Source organism: Patella vulgata, chromosome 2 (genome assembly GCF_932274485.2).
Source record: "Patella vulgata chromosome 2, xgPatVulg1.2, whole genome shotgun sequence".
In the NCBI taxonomy this organism is placed as follows: Eukaryota; Metazoa; Mollusca; class Gastropoda; family Patellidae; genus Patella; species Patella vulgata.
Genome location: NC_065880.2, coordinates 28024339 through 28033878, shown reverse-complemented (window position 1 = coordinate 28033878; position 9540 = coordinate 28024339). Strand labels below are relative to the sequence as shown.

The 9540-nt window shown below is 35.0% G+C and overlaps 1 long non-coding RNA gene across 1 annotated transcript; it reads right to left on the bottom strand.

Annotated features, from left to right (window-relative positions):
• Positions 1-464: 464 nt before the first annotated feature.
• LOC126810342 (uncharacterized) lies at positions 465-7751 on the bottom strand. The gene is made up of 5 exons (XR_007675180.2): positions 7650-7751; positions 5863-6072; positions 4293-4436; positions 2128-2360; positions 465-1396 (listed from the first exon to the last, which is right to left on the bottom strand). It is a non-coding gene; the product is annotated as an uncharacterized LOC126810342 (long non-coding RNA).
• Between the last annotated feature and the right edge of the window lie 1789 nt (positions 7752-9540).

The window sequence follows — 9540 nt, the reverse complement described above, 5'->3', positions numbered from 1 at the left end:
CAAAATGTTGAAACATGAAAGCGGAATTGATTAAAATATCCTTATGTCGGCTATTGACACCCATGGTTGTCCAGATGACACTGATTACTATAGTCATTACCATAATATAAACTTATAGCTGTCCCGGTTTATGTAATGTTCTTTATCTTGTAACGCAATATGTACTGAACGTTTAATCTGGTATGATGCAATATAGCAAGCTGCATAATCTCTTCGATCATCCTTTGTCCAGAAAGGGATTATAAGCAGAGATCTAACTTATAGAAAGTTAACTTGGGCCAGACAGGTCTCCAGTTAAGACCGAAGAGCGGCCATGTAAGTTAGTTGGGAGTTTGCACCCGAGGGTGCCAAGCCAAGCTAGGACCATGGCTCCCTCGACATAAGCTAATTACAGAGTTTTGTACTTGATATGTTTGAAGAACAACCAGTGTTGTCATCATAAAAAACCAATACTGTTACACATGTTGTACCTTATATATTTGTGATTGTAGACCGTACAATGTTTATAAAAATAAAAATAAAATGTGTAACCCCTTATATAGTAACCAACAGAATAAGTCGTCCGCGCATCGAGAACTAATAAAATCCCAACCTTATTTGTCTGTGTTTGGGATATGATATCCAAACGAATTTCGGTAGTGTTCTCCAGTACGCACCAACGGACTAACTATTCAGGCAAGTGTCAATATTTCCCATGGCCTATTTCGTCTACGAGGGTGTATTGGGTGGAATGTAAATGGGTAGATCAGCGTAATATATATTTTCTATGGTCCGGTCATGTAAAGATTTCGCAATATACGTGTGCATTGTGAGGGCGTATAACAACACAAGACTGCTGGCTGGTGTTTAATAACTCATTTTCACAATATTTTGTTAATTTCTAATTTAATGTAATATGGTTGCTAATTAGTATATACAAATAAAAAGTGATCAAATGATGTCAATTATCTTAAAGTATCCAATATTTGAATACCAATATTTTTGCCATCTTAAAACAATACAGATGGCTGTAATCTCCTAATGTTTAATTGCATCATATGTTGGCATTAATTTGCAAGTTATTAGATTTACAAGTTCATTTTTCTGGTGTAATTATAAGCAACTAAATATATTTCCTTACAAACACGATAATTTTCCAGCAACGTCGGTCGTATGCTGATATGACTCTTTAGCTTTTTGTGGGGAATCTAGAAAATTCATAAGCTGGTGGCGGGCACTGTGTTGTCGACGATGCTGTTGGTTGTGTGCTGTATTGTGGGGTTTCCTGTGAATATTGTGGGGGTTGTTGGGTGTACTGAGGAGGGGAGAGGGGATATGATGTAGGCGGCTGTATGAAGTAAGGCTGAGCGATCCCCTGATTCGTGTTGACATGGACAGCTGCTGTTGGCCCGTTAGTCTGCAATTGAAATAAAGAATATTTTATTAATAACAAAGCAAAGCTCATTAAAGGAGCATTATGTAAGAGCTAAATCTGCAGATCTTTCGTTGGCCCCCAAATGTTATAAATCATTAATACGTAATTTATTGACATGCCAAGTCCATAACAACTCTCTAGCATATCGAATGGTTTTGACTTTCAACGTACGGTGGTCAATACTATAATTACAAAAGGATAATCAAGACTTTGTTTATTATCGTAAAAACGGCAGTAATGACAATCTAGACTACGCTGTTTTTTATACGGCGATAACTCCTTCAGAATGGAGTACTTAGGCTGAAATTATCAAAATATATGTCCTTTTCATTACCTATTTTTTAACTATTATAACGAAAACTGTCAGCTCTTTATCTAAATCTTACATAATGCATCCTTAGATACATTTTACCTAGTATTGTACAGCCTTAATTCCATGGCTAGTTTAAGCCTTTGATGGGTGCTCCATGAGATCTCCCCCCAAGATAAATTCAAAATTCCCGTACACGCTTTTGAATATGACATGGATAAGTAACACAATCAACAGAAATAATTAAAAATTTCCTTATCTTGTGTGTTGTCGTTTTGGATGAAAAAAAGTACATACATTAATTTTTCAACTTTAAAACATACAACGGCCGGCAAAAAGTCTGTGACGAAAAATCGGCGTGATGGGTGCCGCGAAGGATTTTTTTGAGTGAAGTACAACTTACATATAAAACAGATCCGTATCGCTTCTTTCTACATATGGCGACTGATATGATGAAAACCAAAAACAGGAACGCCAATGATCCTATAACTATCCCAGCTATAGCGCCGGGTTCTAAAATACAACCTTTAACTTCATCCGAGTTGTCCCCGCAGTTGTCGTAACCATCACATGCTAGATTGTATTTGTCTATGCAATTATAATTATTACACTCAAACTCATAACTGGCACACAATCCTGCAGATATACAATATAAACAGCCAATTTATAATATTTCTTACGTAGCATTATATTAAATCCACAATTAATTCCCATTTACGGAAAATTAATCAAAGACATTCCAAAATAAATTTAAAAAAAGATAAAAAAAACCCACAATATATTGCTATTATTGCAATACCATACAGCTTATATGGTCAAGCTTACGTTTAGATAAAATATAATATTCCTTCTTTGGGGTGAAGGGGGAGGGGAGAGGGGGGACGAATGGTTAGCGCCTGTGCGCTGTATCATAAAGTCTGTCATTGAGGCAACCGACGTGGTTTCGATTCCCCGGTTGTAGGTTTTCTCCGAGTCCTCCGGTTTCCTCCCACTGCTATAGATCCCTACGCGCAAGCGAATTATTGAAATAAAATTGAACCATATGTTATTCCCGAAATGATCTTGTTTGTGTCGAGTGGACGTTAGATTATTGCAGTATTTTAATGTTTAAAAAATACTGTCAATAAAGTTTACAAACTGCGATATATTGATTTATTGAAAGTTCAATGGTTTTGCAGTGTGCGTAGTGTAGATATTCTGGCACAGGGATACAATAAAGTGTTTTACTTTAGTATCATTTTATAACATTGTCTATACAGGACTACAATGTGTAAGATAATGTTGCTCTGTCCATGATACATTGCAGAATTGGGAGTTTAAGGTTTTCAGATTTAAGTAATAATAAGAACCCTTTAATTTACTTGTCTTACTTAAAATTATATATACCGGTAATATTACAATTTTTAGCATATTCTCATTGTGAAAGGATAAAAGTCAACGAGGCTTGTCTAATCGGCTAAATGGTTTCTAATTGTTATCAATATATTATATCGTTCATCTTGTTATTTCCTTGTAGTGATTGTTTTGTCTGCTAAGTGGCTTCCAACTGTTACCTATATATTGCACCACATTTTTTGTTAACAGAACCCTGGAAGTGGACGTAAAACTCCAGGAACGAACGAATGTTAACAGATTTGACTACGATATCATCCTTGGTGGAAGTGGGCGTAAAACTCCAGAAATATTTGCTTGATAACGACACCTGTTTGTGTATTGAAACGTAGCATGTTATTAAAATTCAGAAATAGTAAATCCATACAAGTGTTTTATTTTGTGAAATCTATTTCTATATGTCTTATAAGGATTATATTCATTATTTGTATAAAACTATAGAAAAATAAAGCCATATAGACATATCCTGAGATCAGTGTTACCCAAAACAAGTTATAGTCTATTTCTTAATAATAAAAAAAGTAAAATAGCCTCCAGGGCATTATGATCTATATCTTAAACATTCATTATGCAAGAGCCAAATCTGCCCATTGCAGGCCTTAAATGTTCTATAAAGTATTAATTAGACATGCATTATACAAAAGCTAAATATGCCTATTGCAGGTCTTTATTTAGGCCTTAAATGTTAACTACATTATTAATTAGACATTTATTAACATGACAAGACCCCCATAATCAACACTCGATGCTATCTGATAGATGCGATTTCCACAAATTTGAATCCGATCTGCGGTTTAACGGCCGTTGATGATTAACAGTAAAAATGTATAATCGAGACTTTATTTAATATCGTAACAACGGTAACAATGACAATCAAGGCTGCAGTGATATTAAAATGAGACTTTCTCGGCTTAGAGTGAAGTAATTTAACTGAAATCTTCAGCATATCCGCTTTAATTTGTCTAATTTTTTTTTAACTTTTTAACTGTTATAGTGAGAGCTGTTACGCTTTATCTAATCTTCCATAACGCCACTTTAATAAGAGTTATCGTGACATTATAGTCTACAATAAAACAAATATGAAACTCGCCTGGGCAGTATAGTCTACGATAAAACAAATAGGAAAATACCTTGGTAGTACAGTCTTTAATAAAACAAATAGCAACGTTATCTTACCAGTGTGCATCTCAGTCGCCAGAATCTGAAAATGAGCCGTTGGGGCGCTAACGTCATCTTCTTTCTTAAATTTGATGGTCAAAGAATCGCCAAAAGATTTGTAAGTCTGTGTAGGTTTTGTCCGACTACACGTTTCTGTCTCCACTGAAATTGAAGAATCAAAGATATTGGGTATGGATATATAAACTATAACAGGGAATTGCAACCCAATTGTGAAAATCAAATAAACTATGAATTAACTATTCTTCTCCAGTCGGGTCATTGCCGTTGGCCATACATCAGGCAATGCTATGAGGGCAATTCTCCATGGACTGCGGCGTTTCAGCCTACTTTTCGTCGAAGTCCAGGTGTCACTGGTTATTTTACGTGAACGACAAATAGCGATGCTATAAGGTACATTTGCGCAGGGACAGCGGCGGTCCCGTCTTATACTTTTTCAGTCGTAATGGGCCGTTAAACATACATTATGCAAGAGCTAAATCTGCCTATTGCAAGTCTTTCTTTAGGCCTGAAATGTTATGTAAATTATTAATTGGACATTAATTAACTTATCCAGACCATAATCAACTCTCGATGTCATCGCTAGCCTGTGATGTTTATTGGATTAGGTTCCGATTTGCTGTTCGACTTCAATTCATGATTTAAACAGGAAATGGATAATCGAGATTATGTTTTTATCGTACCGACTTTAGTAATGATGATCGAGACTAGGCCGAAAATTCAATCGCTAAAATCTCGGTTCAGAGTGGATCAATTTGACTAAAATTTCAGCAAATTCCCTTTACATTATCTAGTTTTTAACTATTATAGTGAGAAATGCCAGCTCTTTATCTAATCTCCCATAATGTATCTTTAAGTAAACGTCATCGACACATCAATGAATCTCCTTTATGGACCTCAGTTTTTCGTCCTATACTAACGACTATAAACCCTTCCTTCTCATGCCCTTCGTCCTGCACCGCTGGCAAGGGGAAACAAGACTGGAAAATCCCGAGTAACGTTTTCTGCCAATTCACTGAGCCTGAGCCACCGTGGTGGCTCCATAAGCTGTACTGTTACAGATGGATTCCAGTCAATTAAATTGGTCAGTTATCTTTTCAGTCAATTACTACGGACGCTTGTTATATAACTCAATTAATATGGTCTCCCACACTCTGTATAATTTTAGAAGTGTGCGGTAATCAACGCATCTCTGCACGCCATTCCGTATTTATCTGGATAAAGATTGGACACCTGAGAAGTCCGTTTCGGAGTTAAGCCATTTCAAATGATCATTTCTGACTATTTTTAAGATGAGGGGCATCAGCAAAGGGCCGTTTCTGGCGCAATTTTGGGGAATCGCTTCCTACTGTCTGAGTGTTTTAACATGAAATTTCAAATATACCATTTTCTTACATGTTTGTCTTAGCTATATAGCTAATATACCTTATATCAAAGTTAATCTTTAGACTCTTTGTTTAATTTCATTATATTATCACAAAATTAAAAATTTTAATGTAAGCACATACTACCTTTTCTAGTTTTTTTACTTTTACATCTGTTCTCTGTTTATTTAAACAGATATGCTTACCGTGACCATAACTGTATCCGCCGATTACCACTGATCCCTCATCACACGGAACGTAAAAATCTACAAAAGATAACTGGATTTCCGATGAACCAAGAACTTTTACGGTAACTTCACAATCGTCATCCATGTAGTCGATCATATATGGCTGCAGTTTGATGATTTTAGAATCAAATACATAAACGGTTTCTCCACAGTTTGTGTTCATGTATTCTGAAATAAAATAAATTAATAAAGGGAAATAAGCATTATTAGATTATAATTTCGTTTCAATTGAATTTTTTCTGGACTTCACACAATAGTTGCCTGTCACACACTATAGAATAAAGCCAAATGAAATTGACATTCAACCCCTTGTTTGTACACATACGCTAACGCCCTCTGGTGTAATAATGTTGATAATTCATTATATTTTTCTGGACATTTTTATTTCAAGATTTTAACTTCAAGACTTTTTGAAACGTAGAAAATATTTTCTTAAGAGTTCAAATTCCAGATTTTTTTTAGATACTTTCAGAAACCAATGAATTGATTTCTTTGTCGTGTAAAATTAAGAAATTATTTTTCAATTTTAATATTTAATGATATATAAAAGTTATTGATAAAACGCCGAAAATGAAACATAAAGTCAATTTTTTGTTTAAAATGTTGATTTTGTACATGAAATGTTGACATAAGAATGTAGAAACAAGAATCATTAGTTTAGAATGTTGCGTTCGTGTCTTAATGTTCAAACTGGAACGTAGAAACAATAATCATGAATATTGTCCCATTTGGTCTTCCATAATTCTTTGCCATTGTAAACTGTCTTTAGAGTTTCAATCTGTTTATCTTTCAAAACAAGGTTAGATACTCCTAATTTTGTCTTCGCAAACAAAACCACCTCTGTGAAATTACCTTTTATGGGCGCCGCCATATTGAATAATTAGAGGACTAGTTTGTGATTTGGCTTTGATTAGTTTGACATCTTTCATACACACAGCGGCTAAATAAACATATTTAATTTCATTCAATATGACAATAGAAGAGAAATAAATACTTCTAAAAATTACTAAAAGCATACTCAGTGTTTTCGACTGAAATCGTCGATGTAGGAATTAAAATGCCGGGTAATTAGCTTCGGGCCTGTTCTCAGGCGGGGCTAGCTGTAGACAGGCAGCCTAAGTTTGGGATGGACATTTTGTTTACAAAAGCGCGCGCGCAGCGGGGAGGGGGGTGGTAACAAATATCCACGCAATCCGTAGTTAATAAGATGAATATAAATAACATTTGATTGTATTATACGCAGTAAGAAAAATAAAAGTAGTCTTAATAAAAAAGAATTACAAAAGAAAACCTAAAACCTTTTTACATGCATCTATACATAATGTGCATACCTATGGTGAAAAATACGCAGATTATATATACATTTTGTCTTTTATTCCTTTGTATTTATGAATTCAGGGCACGGAAAGTAGTATCTAAGTCCAAACAAATACCAAGGGTTTGGATCAAAATATAGGTAATTTTAAAGCTGGATTGTAGAGTAACCTTACGGTGTATTTTTGTGGATTACGCAAATGCTTTGTGACTTGTTATTATATTGCTCGTGGAAATAGATCTTTTTATTATAATTATTATTATTAGATGAAATCTAAAGATGGGACATTATTTTGCAATATGTAGGTTATCTATTATATTACTGAAACAATCACCATTTTTGTTCTGTATCTTCCACTCCCATAAAGTACACAATTATACAATTAGATAAAAAAAAAATAGTTGACTATGCACATACACACAGGACTCACCTATACCAGTGTAAGAGTTGACGATGTTTATTCCCATCTGAATCAAAATCACAAACTTTATAAAACGATTCATTGTTACAAATTAAAACTTATAAAATGAAAGAACACCCTTTGATATGATAGTGGTGTTACAGGTATTTTATCTTAAAATGGTCACGTGAAAAATACCTTATCGATGACACACAACACAGTCAACAAAGTAATATAATATAGTGTGTTTAAACCCCCGTATCGGATTACAGCTCTAGCTCGGACAGCAAACTAATCAGCAGTAAAATTCGATTGGCTGCCAATATTACTGATACTAGGGATGGCATCGGGGAAAGTAAATTTGCTCTCAATATTAATATGTCCCCCGCCTTCCGTCCGGCTGTCTGTCTGTCACACTTTTTGGGACACAATAACTCTCCTAATTGAGCTAGAATGTTAAAACTTGGTATAGGTGTTTATTAGGTCAATGCCTTGATGGAGTTGGTTGATACTTTGGGATACGATGACTTTAGTTTTAATTAAGTGAGAGTGGTGAAACTTGGTGTTTGGTGTATAGTTTCATTACATCAATACCTTGACTAAGGTCGATAATGGGCAATTTCTGCTTAGGTTAAGCAGAGCGATAAGCAATTTGATTGGCCAAGACTTTGGAACATAATTTGGGACATACTACAAGAAACCTTCATAATGACCCTTAGAGACCAAATATAATCTGTAAACTACAGTCTAGCTTATGAGAAGCTACGTCATATCTGAGGAGGGCTGCCTACTAGAGGGGGATGGGGACTAATCTATAATTTTTTTTAAAAAAAAAAACTGCCTAAAGCAATAGATGCGTAGTACTTTCCTGAGAAGGCTGGCCAATTCTAAGAAACGGCAGAGAGCTGGGGTGTGCGAATGACCAATTTCATAGATTGAGTTAACATTTTTGAAATCGTGGCAGGGTTGCCATATTTGGCAGTGAACTGGTAATCTGTATAGTATCACAGGTTTTGAATTGTCAAAAGGGTACGATATTGTTAGTGAAAGCTGTGGTAGATCTTAGCTGTAATTATCTCTCATTACCTGCTTCATTTCTATTTCCACACAAATTACTTCACTTCCGGACTGGCGCGCAATATATTTAATTGTGGAACCTACGACTTTTCCCGTTCAAGCGTGGGAGCTAAACTAGGATACTTGCATAGATGACATACATTATTTTGTATAGGGGTTACGAATTACTCGACCCCACCGATTAAATATATTTAAAAACAATTATTTTGGTGACATGTAACATTTTTTGGTAAACCTTTATTCATGTAAATAAAAACAAGGGAGACAATTCGTCTAGGACTAAAGCATTAAAACACATCACTGAGCAATCTCGTATATAACGGTGGTAATTATTTACGTGCTAGGCATCGAGGAGTGTAACTGGGTAATACGAACGAGAATTTGTAAGTATTCATCCGGTTAAGTTAAGTCTGTATTTCGTACACACCACCCGTCGCTACACCTAAGCACGTAGCTTAACCATTTAGAGGAAGATATGGTCTAACAGCTTTTCTAAAGGTAAAACTCATGACTAATTGCCGTATCTGGTCCTCCCTCTCTTACTGAGGTGATCTACATTTTAGAAAGCTATCTTTTTAAGTGGTGCCAATGATGAAAATCACGCTTACATGGAAGATCAAACCAATTAATTAATAGACAACACAAATATGGAGTAGTATACTGCTATAATCAGAGTGTAAGATCAACAGCGAATGGGTCAGAAATTACAGAAGAAATATGATATTAAAAGTTAAAATGCTTTTAAAGATAAATAAATGTTACATGATATTATAATTCATATAAAACTATCCTCGCTGGCCACTTGAAAAATTAAATTAAAGATACCTTCCCACGAAAGTATTTA